The sequence below is a fragment of the Ipomoea nil genome, unplaced genomic scaffold (genome assembly GCF_001879475.1).
Source record: "Ipomoea nil cultivar Tokyo-kokei standard unplaced genomic scaffold, Asagao_1.1 scaffold0900, whole genome shotgun sequence".
Classification (NCBI taxonomy): Eukaryota; Viridiplantae; Streptophyta; class Magnoliopsida; order Solanales; family Convolvulaceae; genus Ipomoea; species Ipomoea nil.
The window spans coordinates 337,478-355,711 of record NW_017617328.1 but is presented as its reverse complement, the minus strand read 5'-3'; the positions used below and the strand labels follow the sequence as shown (position 1 = coordinate 355,711).

Below are 18,234 nucleotides of genomic sequence, written 5' to 3'. Positions count from 1 at the left end.
CGTTCTTTCAATCCCTTTGACTCATTTCTTCCCGTTTTGGTCTCTCTCCAAGAATCTGACGCACTCACTTATGTATGCACACATGTTTTGAAGTGTGGTGTGTGTGTATATATATACGACGGTTGTGCATATCGTAAAGTTTTGATCTTTTGTGTTTACAATCCATGAAAAGGTATGTCTTTGGATATTATCTACAAATTAGAACTGGGTTTGTAATTTGAGCTGATGGGTGTTTGCTTATTGAATATCTTTTAAGTTTGGATTATTTCTGGAATTGTCATGTTTATAGTTTATATATACTTCTAATTTGGCTTAATTTTGGTTAATATATGTGTATAAAGTTTTGGGTGAAGGTGGTATGATTTGGTTTAGGACTCTGCAGCTGGGATCAAGTTTGATTTCTTGGCACACATGCAAAAGGTGAATCTCTTGCAATCGTTATGCACTGGACCCGTGTCCAGCTTGCATGCTGGACACGGGTAACACTGCCGTTAGGCACTGTTATTTTTTATTTATTTATTTTTTTTAATTTCAGACTGTTTCTAGGAGTATATGTTCATAATTTTATTACTATATGTTAATAATTATACATTCATAACTACATAACTGTACATTCATAACTCTATAACTGTACATTCATAACTCCATAACTGTACATTCATAATTTTCGAAGCTCTATGTTCACAATTTTAGAGCTCTATGTTTATAATTTTATCACTATATGTTCATAATTGTAAGTTCATAATGTCAGAGCTATTTGTTCATAATTCGATCAATAACTGTACATTCATAACTTCATAACTGTACATTCATAACTCCATAACTGTACATTCATAATCTTCGAAGCTCTATATTCACAATTTTAAAGCTCCATGGTCATAATTTTATCACTATAAATGTTCATAATTGTAAGTTCATAATGTTAGAACTTTGTGTTCATAATTTCATAATTGCATAACTGTACATTCATAACGGCATAACTGTACATTCATAAACCAAAAAAAAATAACGCCGTTAACGGCAAAACACGCGCGTTTTTTTTTTTTTTTTAAAACTAAATGACGCATTTTTAAAAAAAAACGACGTCGTTTTGGGCCCGTGTCCACAATTCATTGTGGACACGGGTCCAGGGCATAATTTGCCAATCTCTTGCCCCAGGGCCCACACCTCGGCCCGACAAGATTTGTAGATGTGATAAATTACTATGATTTAGTGACTATTAGGTGGGAGGATTCGTGTCTGGTGCCCATAAGGCCATAAGGAGCCCTACACTATGGCTATCCGGGCTCGATCCATCATCCTTGCCCACAATGTGCCCACAATTTTTTCATGATATTTATAAAATACTTGGTAAATAAATATATAGCATTATTTTGTATTATAATTTTGATATTTAATTAAAAAAATAGTGCACAAAAAAGATAATAGACAATGTAGTGAATATAATCAATTGATGAATTTGAATGTAAAGAATTTTTACATTGGAGAAAAATAAAGACAATATAACTAATAAAATTATTTCTCTTAATTAATTTATTGATAATGAATAATTTTTTTTTTAATAAAGACATTTTAGGGACAACGTAGCGAATATAATCAATCGATGAATTTGAATGTAAAGAATTTTTATATTAGAGAAAAATAAAGACAATATAACTAATAAAATTATTTATCTTATTTAATTTATTGGTAATGAATATTTTTTTTTAATAAAGACATTGTTGACACATAATTCTAAATTAAAGAAATGTATATGTATTATTTTTTGTTGTAGCTACTAAATTATTATTTAATTTAATAAGAATAAAATAGAATATTAATCATGCCAACTTTAATTGGAGATGAACTATCGCTTAGGTCGGGGTCATAAAGGCTCCCTGGGCCTAAAACACGGTACGCCGTGCCGTGGGAGTTGACCTTTGGCCTAAGGGTGATTTGGGGAGGGAGCCATTGCTCCTGTCGGGACCTCAAAAGTCCCCCGGGCAAAACATAGTACGCTATGCCGAGGGGGGTTGGTCTTGGGCACGAGAGTGGATGAGGTGAGTACTGTCGCTCAAGCCGGGACCCGTAAAAGTCTCCCCGGGTTAAAATACGGTACGCCGTGCCGGTGGGATGGGACTTAGGTTTGAGGGTAGTAGGGGTAGTTTGGATCTTTGAGCTTAGGCATCGTTCCCATCACTTGTATGGGACGGGGAGCCTACTTTAGACTATGATTGTGGATGGTTTGGAGAGGTTTGGGTTGCTAAGGCTAGAATCTACCTAATGATCTCTTTTGTGAGCCTTTTTGGCCTTTTTGAGCTTGAGATGGTTATAGCTAGATGAGCTGGGAGCTCTTGTCCTTTGTTTGGGGGTGACCACTTTTGGGTCACCCCTTGTACAGATATAGTTCGGCCGAAATGGCCAAGACTTTGTTGAGCCATAGTCCACTTTTGGGACTATGGCGTATGGTTGTAGACATTTTTTTTGTATTGATGAAATAAATGCACAGTTTAAATTAAAAAAAAAAAAATATCATACCAATTTTGATTGGGATGAGGTTCGAACTTAAGTCCTTTCTTATTAGAATCAATGAGTAAATTAACAGTGAACTAACCGAAATTAACGGAAAAAATAATACTTAACGGAAAAGTTAACGAATGATCATATTTATTGAGGATAAATTAAGAAATCTTAAGGAAAAATTAAAATATAATCAATCTGAGCCATTCATTTGATTAAAATCTGTGACCGCCATTTTTTCTACCCATTATAGGCCTAACTCTCTTGGGCTTTTGTTAGTATAGTAGATATAAAAGTAATTAGAATATAAGTCTCAACATACTATGGATAAAAATAATAATGTTGAGAATGTTGATGTGGGTGAAGAACTATATAATAAGAAGAATTTTATGATATATTATAAATGTTTTGTAAGAAAATTATAAAAGATAAGAATCAAAATCATTAAAAGTTTGTAAGGATGTATTCAATTTAGAATTTTAATGACTTTTGTAGACTTTTTAAAATAAAAAGTTGATAAAAGTCTATAAATTTTTTTTATATAGACTTTTATAGATCAGAGTCTTATAAAGTTTTAAAAAGTTTTGAACGACTCGATTAAAATCAATCAAAGTTTATTAAAATGTATCATTTTAAAAGTCTTTAAAACTCTACAAAAGTCAAATTGGATACACCCCCCTAAGAGTATCTAATCCCAATTTATTTAATTTAAATTAGATTATGATAATTGTATTAAAATTAGTTGAAATTGTTTCAAAAGTCAAAAAAGTATCTAATCCCACTTTATTCGATCTCTTTTTTTTTTTTTTTTGTAAAAATAAAACTAATGTATAAAAAATATATCATTAAAAAACTCTGATTAAGATCTTTTGAATAACATTCATATTGATATGTTTTATTTTATTTTATTTTTAAAATAAATCGATAAGTACATAAATTTATTATTTTAGTGTAATATTTATATATACATTAAGCTTTGTTTTTATTAACATATAGAAATAACATTATGAACCTACTCTAAATTGAATGGAAATATATCTGATGTACATTTTTTTTTTTTAGGATTTTTGGACATTACCACTTATGTTTATAGACATAGAGAATAAATTTCGCTTTTAGTCCACTGATTATTATACATTAATCACATTTGGTCCTTGACTATTAAAATTTTCTAATTAGGTTTATGACTATGTAATTTGTATCACATTTGGTCCTGTTATCCAATTTTTTGACCCTATACATTAGAATTTAATTTTAGGGAAAATGACATTTTCCCCCCTGACTTGTATACTTATAGCACTTTTTCCCCCTGAGTTGTTTATGTAAGCACATTAACCCCCTCAATTATTTAAAAAGTGACGATTTTCCCCCCTTGATATATTAAATTGACATTCTTACCCTTAAAGTAAACATTTTATTTATTTTTCTTCTCCAACAAATTATTGTTTATACGTAGGGATGATCACAGTTCGGTTCGAACTGAACCGGACACTATAGCAATCGAATTGAAAGTTTTCGGTTATGATTCAAATCCAGAACCCAATATTTAGATTTGAATTTATTAAAATTATGAATCAAAAAAACTAGATTCTGAACCGTGAATCGGCGGTTCCGGATCCGGTTCGTGATTTTGAATCGTCTTTATTTTAACATTTTATTTTTTATTTTTAAAATAGTCTAAATTCAACAATAAATGTATTTTTTTCATTTCGGAACTTGAACCCGCCGTTCCGGTTCGCGATTTTAATAAACTCTAAATATCAAGTTTTGATTCTAAATTATAATTGAAATATTTCGGTTTAGTTGCTATAGTGTCTACTCAGTTTGAACCGAATCGTTGTCATAATTTGTTGGGGAAGAAAAATAAATGAAATATTTGTTTTAAGGGTAAATATGTCTATTTAACATTTCAGGGGGTTAAAATAGCCACTTAAATTATTCAGGGGGGAAAAATGCTATAAGTATATAAGTCAGGGGGAAAAAGTGCCATTTTCCCTTAATTTTATGAACATTGTAAACCTACTATATATAGCAATCATTAGTGTGTGGACCAAGTTGTTTAGATCATATTTTGTATACTATAAAATAATACATATTCAATACAAAAATAATGTATTTTTAGTATATTAAAAGTATACATTGTATTCAGGAGATGTACATTATTTGTGTATTGAATGTATATTGTATTATATAATTATTGAATATATGTTACTATTCGTGCATCGCATGGGTGTTATTCTAGTAATAATAATAATTTATCAAACATTATTTTAAGCAATTTAATTAAGCATACGCCAACATAAAACATTATAAAAATGAATATTATTATACTTATGGTCCGTTTGGAAAGCAGAAAAATGACTTTTGGAAAATGTTTTCTGGAAAATGAGTCATTTTCCGGAAAACATTTTCCTTTCCAGTGTTTGGTTGCATTCTGGAAAACTGTTTTTGTGTGTATGGTTCATTTTCTGGAAAATGAGTATTATTGCATTGGCTTCGGTTGGAAAAGAAGCTGATTGGCTAAGGAATTTAATTTTTGAAATTCCAGTTTTGCCAAAACCGATGTCACCAGTTTTAGTACATTGTGGCAGCGCTACCACACTGGCCAAAGCATATAACAACGTTTATAATGGCAAGTCAAGACACATAGGCTTGAGACATAGCTATGTGAGAGAGCTCTTAAGTAATGGTGTTGTAGCACTAGACTTTGAACGGTCCCGGTTCAATTTAGCGGATCCGTTTACAAAAGCCTTGGCAAGGGACATGATTTTAAAGACATCAGAAGGGATAGGATTGAAACCCATTGATAGTCAAGAGATGAAGGAAAGCTCAACTCACGCCTAAGTTATTACGTTAGGCCTTGAGTTCAATGTAGTTGAGTACTTTATTTATTGGCTGCAAGTACTATATTAAAAAGATATCCCTAAGGTAAGTACTTGGTTCGTCCATCACTGCAATCCGAATTAATGTAACACATATAATACTATGTGAAAGTTCAATCTGTAAGACACTTTCATTTATGCATGAGTTTTGGATTTATCTTGGTACAATATTAATTTTTACTATATAAATGGAGGAGGAATGTTGGAAATTTATATAATAATGAAGATTAATATTTCAGATGGACTACCATGAAAGCTTAAAATAATATTTGGAGTTGAGGAATTATAAATATTATTTTAGTTTGGTAGAAAGTTAATTGGAGAATGAGTTTGCTGGAAGGCATTGTCTATTCCCCAACATTGGGGGATTATTTCCCAATATAGGGGAATTGTTTGTTTCATTTAAAAAAATGATTGCACAGCACATGAGCTTCCAATTTTCCCAAACTTATATGCAAAAGTGTGCTAGAAAATTATAATATATATATAAATATATTTGCACAGTTATTTGCATGTGGTTCGCAACCTTACAAAGGTTCATAGTTACATATATATTCATGTTGAACATGATTTATGTATCTTATGATAAATATATATTTTTTATGGAAGATAAGTTTTTAAAACTGCAAAAAAACTTCCATGTAACTTCTCTAACAGTCATATTTTCATCTATCAATATATTTGTGAAAGATTTGAAAAAGATACATGCAATAGAATTGCATAATACTGAGATAGAGTTAATTCCAGCAATGGTCCCCCGAGTATGGTGATTTTCCACAATTGGTCCTTGACTTTTAATTTGGACAATTTAACCATCCGACTATTAAAATCTTTCCAATTGAGGTCCTTCCGTTATATTCTAGTTAAGTAGATGTTTATTTGAAGGGTAAAAGGGTCTTTTCAAGTTCTGAGTGTATAGTTCATCTTGGTTCCACAGCCAACGTTTTGTATGATAATAGAAGGCAGACAATAACGTTGAGGCATCTATCTCCAAGGACATTCAGCGTTCTGTCTTCTACTTCTGTCATATCACCTAAGAGCTCAAATCCGAAACTCTCCGGCGGCTGTGACTTGAGATCTAACCCGGCGTGGTCGCTGCAAAGATCGGAGACAAAAAAACGCTTTCGAGGCGTCAGAGATTCGGTCCTTGAAGAGGGCGAGGGACGTTTGCGGTTTGCCGGTGCTCGGGAGCGGGATGACGATGGAAAGTTGGGCAAGTGGGATTCCGGTGCCCGTGCGGGGAGGTGTTCTGCTCCAAGCACTGAAGCACAGATACTCCGATCGCCACGACTGTTTGTTTGATTACAAGGTGGCCAGCTAGGAGGCGATTGTGAGGGAAAATCCGGTGGTCTAAGCCGCTAAGATTCTGAAAGTGTGATTGCGAAAGAATCAAGTTTTCTGGCTTTTGAGCTGGGGAATGATTGGTGGGAGCTTCACCGTAAAACCACGCTCTCCTCCTTCATTCATGCCCACTTCCACACTTTAATTTGCTGGTATAGATCGCCAAGCCTGAGTACCTCACGGTGCAGTTCGAACCTTCACCAGTCACCCCTGCCGACGGAATGACCAAAACCGGGACTGCCCGTCGCCATAGCCAACCATTTGGACGAGGCCAGATTGCAGCGGTGATAACACTACACCATTGGGAGTTTAAAAAGATATTATGAACTATTTCCCATTGTTACTGACTCTGCATCTGTTGTTTCATAATTTTCCAGACCCTCATCCTCCCAACTCTCATCGCACCTCTTATACTCGACTGCATCACCCCGACGCACCCATTCGCCGGAGACCAAACCTTAGTTTCCTCCAGCGTGCTTTTTGAGATAGGCTTCTTCACCCCTGAAAACTTCGACCGATGCTACATGGACATCAAAGAGAAGACCGTCGTTTGAGTTGCTAACAGGGACACACCTCTCACAAATGCCACCGGCTGGGGAATTCTAGAATCTGCGAAGATGGGAATATTTATTTGGTGTATGGAGGTGGGAATTCAATCTGGTCCCGGAAGCATTCTTGAAGAAGAAAGACGATGTAATTTACCGGAGCGAAGCTTGGAATGGAATCCGGTTTAGTGGCGTCCCGGAAATGAATTTGACAGCGGCCATAACATTCTCATTTGTCTCCACAAAATCCGAGAATTAGTGCACGTTTGAGCTCCATAACCATACAATATTCTCCAAGTTGCAGGTCAGCCATGGCGGGTACCTGGAGCGGTACATGTGGATTCTGACCAACAAAATCTGGAACAAATTATCCCCGGACGGGTGCGTTAGAGTTCATGATTTGGAATGTGAAAACTATGGGTTTTTGGCGTTGAATTAGATGGAGTTCGATTGTGGATGCCGGCATGATCTTCACGAGTGTACGGCGATGTGCAAGAGGAATTGCTCCTGCGCCGCGTATGCAACTCCAATATCAACGATGGGAAATGAAGATGAAATATACACTCAGAACCTAAAAAGACACTTTTACCCCTCAAATAAACGTCTACTTAACCAAGATATAACGGAAGGACCTCAATTGGATAGATTTTAATAGTCGGATGGTTAAATTGTCCAAATTAAAAATCAAGGACCAATTGTGAAAAATCATCATACTCGGAGGACCATTGCTGAAATTAAGTCTACTGAGATATTTCACAGTTCTACTTTTCTACAGGAAATTCTTAAACAAAGCAACTTAAGAATTTCATTCATTTTCGTGTATCCCATAAGATTAAATCTTGAACCTTGTTGCTTTTATGAGGGAGATTTAAAACTTGGAAAGTGATTAGACACCTGAAAATTTCATCTCCTCACTTCCCTATTATCAGCCACTCAAAATATCCTCTATTTCTAACAATAAGGATTGCATTTTCGAAGCAGTGCAATAGCCAACAGCCCAATACGTACTTTGACCCAAATTTGTGACCCGCAAGCCATATTCCCCAATCTAGCCAAGCTTGCCATCTTCGAGTTGTTAAACCATAGACCAAGGTCCACCTTGCAAGGTGGACCCTGGTCTTAAACCACATATAAATTATATGCTTTTATTATTGGAATTGTGGAATTATAGAATATAAATTGTGTTTCTAAGTTAAAACACATAATAACTGTAGAAGGAAATTTGTGAATACAATACATGGTCATCAAATCCTAATCTGATAATATTTTGTGACTGTAGACTGCAGTATTTGAAAGGAACTTGTGAATACAAAACAAAGTAATAGATTACATATATGTTAACACTAGTTTTTTCACGCGCGAATGGGATAATGCACAATGATTATTTTTAAATAAATACTTCAAAATATATCAATGCAATATTATATAAGAGATGTTAATGCATAGGTAATTGAAGGTTGAATTTGTTTATTTAAATCAGTAATTCAAAGTATATGTATGCAAGATAATATAGGAGAGGTTGATTATAATTGTCACTAAAATAAATGTTTGCAACTTTATAATAATGTTAGTTAAAATACTTAGTCTAAAAACGATAGTCTAAATAAATACTACTTTTAAGTTGAATTTCTCTAAGTCTTCTTAATTATATTCTCTTTTTGGTAGCATTGTCATTGTCTTCATCTTCAGTACTTGTCTTCTTCTTTTTTATTGGTAGTATGTCATGTGTGCAATTTAGTTAGCGGTGGTAGTATAGAGGGCAACGCCATGCAATGAGATTATGGTGTAGGAAGTTGTAAATTTTCCTTGTTGTGTATATGATTGGGATCTTAGTTGTACTATGAACGTTTTATCTTGCAAGCGCCTATTAATATTTGGCCGTTGTAGTTTTTTCTACATACATGTTTCATGTGTTGTGAAATGTGTGCCGTAGATTCTCATGTAAAAGTGCTGAACAAAATATTCATATTTATTATATTTGTACAGGGTTCATGAGTACTTGAGTAGTACCTTATGTTCTAGCTCTATAACTTGTTTACTTGATAGTAACAACAATGACTTTGTAGGTAGTCCGAATACTAAGTGCATTTGTTGTGAAGTTTAATGCTGATTTTACCTTTAATCCAACAGGTTGAGTGTAGAAAATGAAATGAAGTATAAATTTATATTAGTTCTAATATATTTAAATGATGCATAATAAGTATTTTATATACAAGATCAATGAATGCTGCAACGATTACTATTTTTGAAATTTCTTCGTTTTCTGTATTTGCAAGATTAATTGTAGCATTGTTGTAGTCCCGCATCTTTTTGAAGTGTCAACTATGTCACGATGTTATATTGCCCTACATTGGCATTTTTAATAATGATTTTTAAATGTAGTTACGTAAGACAATGATCAAATTATCATTTATATATTATTATCAACATAAAAACATATAATTCTTTTAGGTGTTCTGTTTGAGGTACTTTTGGTTCAACCATTATTGTTGGATGAGTTATTGTGGATACAAAAATTCATTGTTTATTTAATGAACACAATTAGATAACGTAGTAAAAATTAATACATTTTAAGCTCAAATTATTTTTTCCATGATATTAATACAATACTTGGTAAATAAATATGTAAAAAAAAAACTCAAATATAAACTCAGAATATAATACATTTCTCAAAGGGTATTATGAATGAATTTATTAATGTTCACCGTTGTATTATAAAACTCAAATATAATAGCCTTTCTCTTAGGCTGTGTTTGGAAACCCGGAAAATGACTTCTGGAAGTCATTTACCGAGTTTTTGGTGTTTGGCTACACCTGGAAAATCCAGTCAACGGAATCCATTTTCCGTTAACTAGGGAAAATGAGCCCAATTTGGCGGAAAATGACTTCCGCCAAATTTGGGCGAAAGTAGTTTTCCGCCTTTCTCTTTCAATTTTTTTTTTTTTTTTTAAATCTGGCGGAACTGTTCCGCCAGAAACCAGAGCTATGGTTTCCGGCGGAACTGGTTTCCGCTAGAAACCATACCGTATGGTTTCTGGCGGAAACCAGTTCCGCCAGAAACCAGAGCTATGGTTTCCGGCGGAACCCGGTTCCGTCAGAAACCATAGCTATGGTTTCTGGCGGAACCCAGTTCCGTCGGAAACCAGCCTTGGTTTCCGGCGGAACTGGGTTCCGCCGGAAATCAAATTTTTTTTTTTTTTATTTTATTTTATTTCTTTTGTTTTAAAGATTTAAAATGAATTTTTAATTTAAAATAAAATAATTAAAATATTTAATAATACCATTCTACTCATTTTCCAGAAAATGTACCAAACACACCAAAACAGATTTCCAAATGTAACCAAACACTGGAAACGGAAAATGTTTTCCGGAAAATGACTCATTTTCCAGAAGTCATTTTCCTACTTTCCAAACGGACCCTTAATTACATGTCTTTTTTGTTTTTACCCTTTGACGGAATTATAGTCCATTGACGGAGCCGCACAACAAAATTAACAGAGCGGCACATCAAAATTAACGGAGCGGAGCCGCGGAGGCAATTTAATAAAGAATTTAGGGATAAGTAGGGATGACAATATGCCCCGTCCCCGTCGGGGATCCCCGGCCCCGTAGGAGACGGGAACGGGGATGGAGAAAAATTTCGAGGATCGGGGACGAGAATGGAAAATTTTTTAATTTCCCGGCGGGGATGGGGACGGGGATGGGAATACCCCTCCCCGTCCCCGAATAATAATAATAATAATAATAATAATAATTATTATTATTATTATTATTATTTATTTATTTATTTGTTATAATATATATATATATATATATATATTACTTAACGTACAGTAGAATGCTACTGTGTACAGTTGAATGCTACTGTGTACAGTAGCATTGCTACTGTGTCATTATGTAATATATATATATATATATATATATATATATATATATATATATTAATTTTTTAAAATTAATACTTAAATTTTTATTTTTTAAAATTAAAAATTACACTAATTTTAGATTTTAACTAAGAGTTGAACGGGAACGGGGAATCCCCGTTCCCGCCAAATTCCCCGCGGGGACGAGGATGGGGACTATTTATAATTCCCCGTCGGGGATGGGGACGGGGACGGGGTCGGGGTTTCGGGGACGGAGACGGGGAGTATACTCCCCGCCCCCGCCCCGCCCCGTTGCCACCCCTAGGGATAAGGGTCCAATAGACCCTCTAATTATATATCAAAATGTGATTAGCTCCTCAAATTAAAAAAATATTCAATTAAACCCTTAAATTTGTTAAAATAGTGCAATTAATCTATTTGACCTAATAATAAGATGTTACCTTCAAGTCACCTGCCATGTAGGATTCCACATAAGATGCCACGTCAATTAATATTTTAAAATTATTTTTTAAAAAAGTAAATTTTTTTTGAAAACTTAAAAAGTAAATTAATTATAATATTAAAAAAAAAAAAAAAAAAAACAGCTTGCCAATGCCCAGCCTGCCGCCATGGCTAGCTTCCCATGAACGGAGCTTCTCCGTTCATGGAAAAGCCAGAAAGCTCCAACTCGGTCAAACTGTAGCATCCGCTCCTTTGCCTCAGGTTTTTTTTTTTTTACAGTCAGGAACTCCGTCCACCGTCGCTAGTCCTGAGGCAGTAATTCTTCACCGGCAAACATTCTCCTTCTTCGGCAAGTCTTGGATTTCTTCATATCGGCATTTCTCTGGCGAAAGATTTACACCAGTCTTCTTTGCTCTCTCCTGCTTTGGCGAGGCCTCCCGGTGTTGTGTTTTTTTTTTTTTTCAGGAGACTCCAAATTAAAGGGTATAGCATTTCTTGGTTGGGCGAGATAATGCAGGCAGGAAGATGAAAAAAAAAAAAAACATAAAAGCAGTAAATACGAAGCTACTCTCCTTTGCTCACCTAATCACCTTCTTGCTCAGGCTGAGTAGTTGGCGGAAAGGCAGAAACTCAAGATTTGGGAGAACTATATTGATGGGGAGGAACATTCCACTGGTCCTGCTGGCCTTGCTCAGCTTTGCAGTCTTGCCTTTATTTTGGAAGATAATTATGGACAAGAGGCTGCAATCCATCTAAGTGGCCGGGCTCGTCCTGAATGCTCCCACGGAATTCAAGGCTGTGATTGAGGAGAAGAACACTTCAGGTGGAAAAGTCAAGGGACGAAGATGCCATATTTGGAGCTTCTCTGTTCAAATGTAACGGAGGCGTCCAACTGATGAATCCTGCTGCTTTACTGATGAACTGATCGAACGGACGTGCGACTTTTCTTTTAATTTTTTTTTAAAAAATATTTAAATAAAATGCCAACTAAGCAAAATTAACTTGGTTACTTTTTGGTAAAAAATGATAATTGCACATTTTTAACAAGTTTAAAAGTTTAATTGAAGATTGTTTTAGTTCGAGGGGCTAATTGCACTTAGGTATATAGTTCGAGGGTTTATTTGACCCTTATCCCAATTTTTTTTTTAATAATTAAGGGTAAAATAGGGAAATCATTGTAAACTATTTAATCAGAAATAATATTAACCATTCATTTGAATAGATAACTACATGAACATTTTTTGTTATTCCCGTTAAGGATCTAACATTATTGGCTCTTATTAAGATTGTAGATTGTGTGTTCGTAGTATACAAATTATGAAATTTTAAAAGATAAATTGTGAACATTTAATATATAAATTGTAAACATTTGGATTCGGGTCCACCTTACAAGGTAGACCCGGATCTACAGAATAAATTGTGGCCATTTTCTTCGCCGTGCACGAAAACTTTTAGAGATATTTTCATATTTCAAATGGCATGAAGTGATTCTTCCAAATCAGAGGTCATAGGTTTGAGAGCAATATTGACTCTTTGTGCTTCAACAGGTTGAGAAAGTATTGTGTGAACAGATACTACATTGTAACAAAGTTAGTAGTACTCAAAAAAAAAATACATTTCTCTTAAAATTGTATTTGTAATTTTAAAAAGAATTAATTACTATTTTGATCCATCGATTATGACGAAAGTACAGATTGGTATATAAAAATATAAAATTGTTTAACTTTAGTACTTTCATTTTTTTGGAGTCGAATCTAATAACTCCAATATTATTTTCCTAAAATATATCTTTTTTTCCAATTTTATAATTTCATTTAATTTTGAACATTTTTTTATAATGAGATCCCTAACATGTATCCCCAACATCCTTGGTGATACATGTTGGGGATCTCATTATAATTTTTCTGATGATTCACTACAATTTTAGTGTCTTGGCGCAATGCACTTTGAAAGTACTGAAGTGAAACAATTTTTTATTTTTATATACAAATAAATGAGTTAATTACTATTTTGGTGGTCCCTCGACTATGGCGAAAGTACCAAATTGGTCCACAAAAGACACGGTCAGTTCACAGCCAAACTGACAGAGGACCAAATCAGATAAAAATTAATAGTTAAGGACTTAATTGGCTAAAATTGATAATCGAGGACTAATTAATTTGTTACTTTTGCCATAGTCGAGGGACCAAAACAGTAATTAACTCTTTAAAAAATTTGAACGTACGTGTTACAAAGGTCTATTTGAAATAAAAGATAAAATAAAATAAATTTCAGAGATCATGCGATAACTGGACAAAGCACTGGATCTGACTCGAAGCACATTTGAACTGACCAACAATAGTCAAAGCAATCAACACGGTCAAGAGTGAAGTAGGAAGAGGTGGAACGGTTCTTAGAGTTCAATATCGCCTCATCAAAGAGCAATTACGGAGGAGAGCACACAATAATTACTGAGGAGCCCTGGCACTTGAGGAGAGCTGTTGCACTTATTAGGAGGTTGTTAGTAATATACATTATTATAGCCGTTACCATTGCATAGTATAAAAGTTGAGCCCATGTAACAAGTAGGGGACTCTGAAAATATTGTACTTTGAACATAGCAATACAATTGCTCTACTTCTTTCCTAATATATTCCGGTAACATATTTACCGTCACATGCTTTGTTTGAATTTTGAAAGTATTGATAAAAATTAAATTACGACCCTCAAGTACGAAAGTCATGTTTCATCGACTAAACCACCAATATCAAAACTTGTTATTAGGTCTTTTTTCTATCACACGTGATGTATCCTTGTCTCAAATTTTGTACTATCTAGTATGCTTTTTTTTTTTTTTCTTTGGTGAGGAAGGAAACTCGTAGTCATTATCTGATGGTGTGCAATTAGTAAATCCAATCTTGTGACCTTAGCCGCCAAAAGAACATAAGGAGATCATATAAACTAGTTTTGGTTGTTCATAAGCATAACTGAAAGACTCAAATGAAGAAACTCATCCAATTAGATGCTTCCGTTGAGAGTTAAACTTGTAATTGTATGATTATCAAGTCAACCGTTTGCCCAATTTAGTTGGGTTGCCCATCTAGTATGCTGTCTTTGTATAAAAAATTTCAACCACCGGCGGAGTACACAACAGAGATTAATCTTTGAAAACTTTGAAAGTTTATTACTACAATCAATTTTAGTTTGCGCTTTCACTCAAATGCTAACTTATTTGAGTTTTGCTCAAACAACACTCAAATGTATGCATTATATCTTAGTATTTCAGCATGCCTAGAGAGGTCACATTCCAAAGTGTACACGGCCACCGGCGGTCACCTCTTGATCATCGCATCTTGCTGCGCGGACTTAACTACATTATCACGCATGGCTCTAATATATATCCGAGGCACTCTTTCCACATCATCCTCCCCCTCTTGAAAACGAGCATTTAACAAAGCCTTGATTGGCCCGGGTCGGAGTACCATTGCAGCCAGCGTTGAATCCTATTTTAATCAAACTTAAGTTGAATTATGTCTCGAAGTAAAAACAAACAATAATAGCTACTCCATATCAATTATGAGATGTTGACTTGCCTCAGAAGGACTCATTTGATAGATGATCCCCGTTAGAAATTCTTTCTTGACAAGTAGACTGGTCGGAGTTTCAGTCAACCCAAGTCCAAACACGGCATCATACACCTCAAACACCTCACCAAAATCAGACAAGTCTGGAACTCCCTATTATGTTGCACCACTTTCCTCATAAATTTACCTTTATCATTAAAAAAAAAAACAAAAAACAAAAAAAAACAAAAAACAAAACAAAACCTACCGGACACGATTACAACTTATTAGGCAAATAATGTTGTGCATCCGTGTGCACCATGCATGGTGCACACGGATGCAAAAACGGCGTCGTTTTACTTTTTTAAAAAATTATTTTCGATTGTCGTTAGTTACGTAAACATATGTTCATAATTTTATAATTTCACATTATGAATGTATAGTTATGAAGTTATGGATGTATAGTTATGCAATTCTGAATGTATAGTTATGAAGTTATGGATTTGTAGTTATGCATGCAATTCTGAATGTATAGTTATGAAGTTATAATTTCACATTCTGAATGTATAGTTATGAACGAAGTTATGAATGTGTAGTTATGCAATTATGAATGTATAGTTATGAAGTTATGGATATGTAGTTATACATGCAATTCTGAATGTATAGTTATGAAGTAATGGATGTGTAGTTATGCAATTTTGAATGTATAGTTATAAAGTTATGGATGTGTAGTTATGCATGCAATTATGAATATATAGTTATGAAGTCATGGATGTGTAGTTATGCAATTCTAAATGTATAATTATGAAGTTATATGGATGTGTAGTTATGCAATTCTAAATGTATAATTATGAAGTTATATGGATGTGTAGTTATGCAATTCTGAATGTATAGTTATGAAGTTAATGGATGTGTAGTTATGCAATTCTGAATGTATAGTTATGAAGTTATGGATGTATAGTTCAAATTATGCACAACATAACGCCGTTAACGGCAATCGAAATTGATTTTTTTTTTTTTTTTTTTTTAAGTTCGACGTCAAAACGACATCATTTTTGCAACCGTGTGCACCATTCACCATACATGCTGCACACGGTTGCACAACATAACTACTCCAAGTTATTACCATAATATTCCTTATTAATTACATTATATTACTCTTTCAACCGACTCTTTTTATTGTATCTCCTTATATTATGGAAGTAACTCATTACATATTAATTACACTACATTACTTTTAATTTTCAACCGACTCTTTTTATTATATCTTAGTATATTATGCATGTAATCAACTCGTAATTCACAAGCAATAAGGAATATAAAAAGTTTGTCATTATATATATATATATATATATATATATATATATATATATATATATATATATTTGTTAATATGTAACGTAAGCATGATTTCTGCAAGTTGTTGTAGTTGTTGTGGGAGGCACCAAATTAGTCATGCATGATAATGACCATGGTATTTGCAGAAAACTAAAATAATAATAATAATAATAATTAAAAAGAGATCAAATGTGGTAATAGACTTCACATGCGGATATGAGATTTAATCTCAACCGTTGATCTAATCAAAATCAACTGTGTCAGATGGAACACTTATTTTTAAAAATGTGGTGGCAATTTTGTCTTTTTTGCATCTAGATCAAATTTAAGGTGCTCGGTTTCTTTCTTAAGGTGCATTATTTTTGTGCTTAAGTTGCGTGGTTTTTGTGCTGTGTGGTTAAGGTGCGGTAGTTGTTGAAACTTAAGGTGTGTCGTTCTAAAGCTTTAGGTTCGTGGTTTTCTTCTTAAGGTGCGTGGTCTGTGCGCTTAAGGTGCTTCAGTTGTTGAAACTTAAGGTGAGTCTGCCTAAAGCTTTAGGTGCCGTGCGTGATTTTCCTTCTTAAAGGTGCATTGTTTTTCCTTCTTAAGGTGCTTCGTTTTCCTTTTTAAGCCTTCTCCAGTGAAGGCGGCAAACGCCATTTTGGTACACAATTTGGCACTGAACTTTCTCTAGGAAGGCGCCAAATTATCCGACATTTTGGCGTTTGTCTATAGTGCAACGACACGGTAGATTTACACCAAAATGGTGTAAATTTTTTTAATTCCAAATTTGTCCTTTGTCTCTTTTATTAATTTCTTTTGTATCCTTATTTTTTTTATGGATTTACATATTTTATTAAATGCATAAACATAAAATTTGAATAATTAAAAATAAATTATAAAGATCTCATCAAGGCGATTAAAACAAGACTAATATTATATATAGATTAATTAAAAATTTAAGTACATAAAACATAATTTTCATAAAATTAAACTGAATACATCCGAAATTATACAAAACATACTTAGAATTAATAGTCTACATAAATTGACTACTTGGTTCATCCCCTCATTTATATGTTTGCTCATTAGGTCTCTTTGCAACAATTTGTAGTTGCTCATTCCTTATAGAGGTCCTTAACGATAGGTCATACGTGATCAAATCCAAACCCTCTTTGAAATTTGGCATCTTACGACGATAAATCTTTTGCTCTATCTAGCTGTTATAAATCATAAATATAAGTAAGTAAATAACAAATATTTACAAAGTACTCACAATTTTTAAGCAAATGACTAATAAAACATGTACAAAGTACTCACAATATCTTGTTCATACGCTCCGTTCGGGTTCATATTTTCAATTTGGCATATGCATCCTCTTAATTTTGAAACAGTTGCCATTATATTTTGCATCCGAGTTTGAAGAGATCTCCAAGGTCGAATATTACCATTATTTGTTGGTAGCATTTGATAATACTCAATCCCAATACGAGTCCAAAATTCTTGTTGTGTTTGATTCTTACCAATTTTAGGATCTTAGCTAATGTCACAATACACACGACATAGAAGTTGATCTTTCTTGATTGCGTATGATGCAGTTCGGGTTATGCGTGAGCTCGACATTTTGCAAAGAGAATGGAGAGGTGTTACAAAATCAAAGAGGGAGCTTGAGAATCCAAAGAGTGGTGATTTTACTTTGGAAATCTAAATGTAGTATATTTATAGATGAAAACACTCATGATAAAGTTTGTGATAAGATATCATATCTTTTGTTGGAATGTGT

At 33.8% G+C, this 18,234-nt stretch overlaps 1 protein-coding gene across 2 annotated transcripts in view; it reads left to right on the top strand.

The window, feature by feature from the left end:
• LOC109179414 (protein ENHANCED DISEASE RESISTANCE 4-like) overlaps nt 1-18,234 on the top strand; it is an 86,556-nt gene that overhangs the window by 73 nt on the left and 68,249 nt on the right. Inside the window, exon 1 of one of the 2 annotated variants that reach the window (XM_019328908.1) lies at nt 8-172. The exons of the other annotated variant lie outside the window; for it this stretch is intronic. The gene's annotated coding sequence lies outside the window, so the exon portion shown is untranslated. Of the gene's footprint in view, nt 1-7; nt 173-18,234 lie in introns of those variants that run through there. 2 annotated transcript variants of the gene reach the window in all.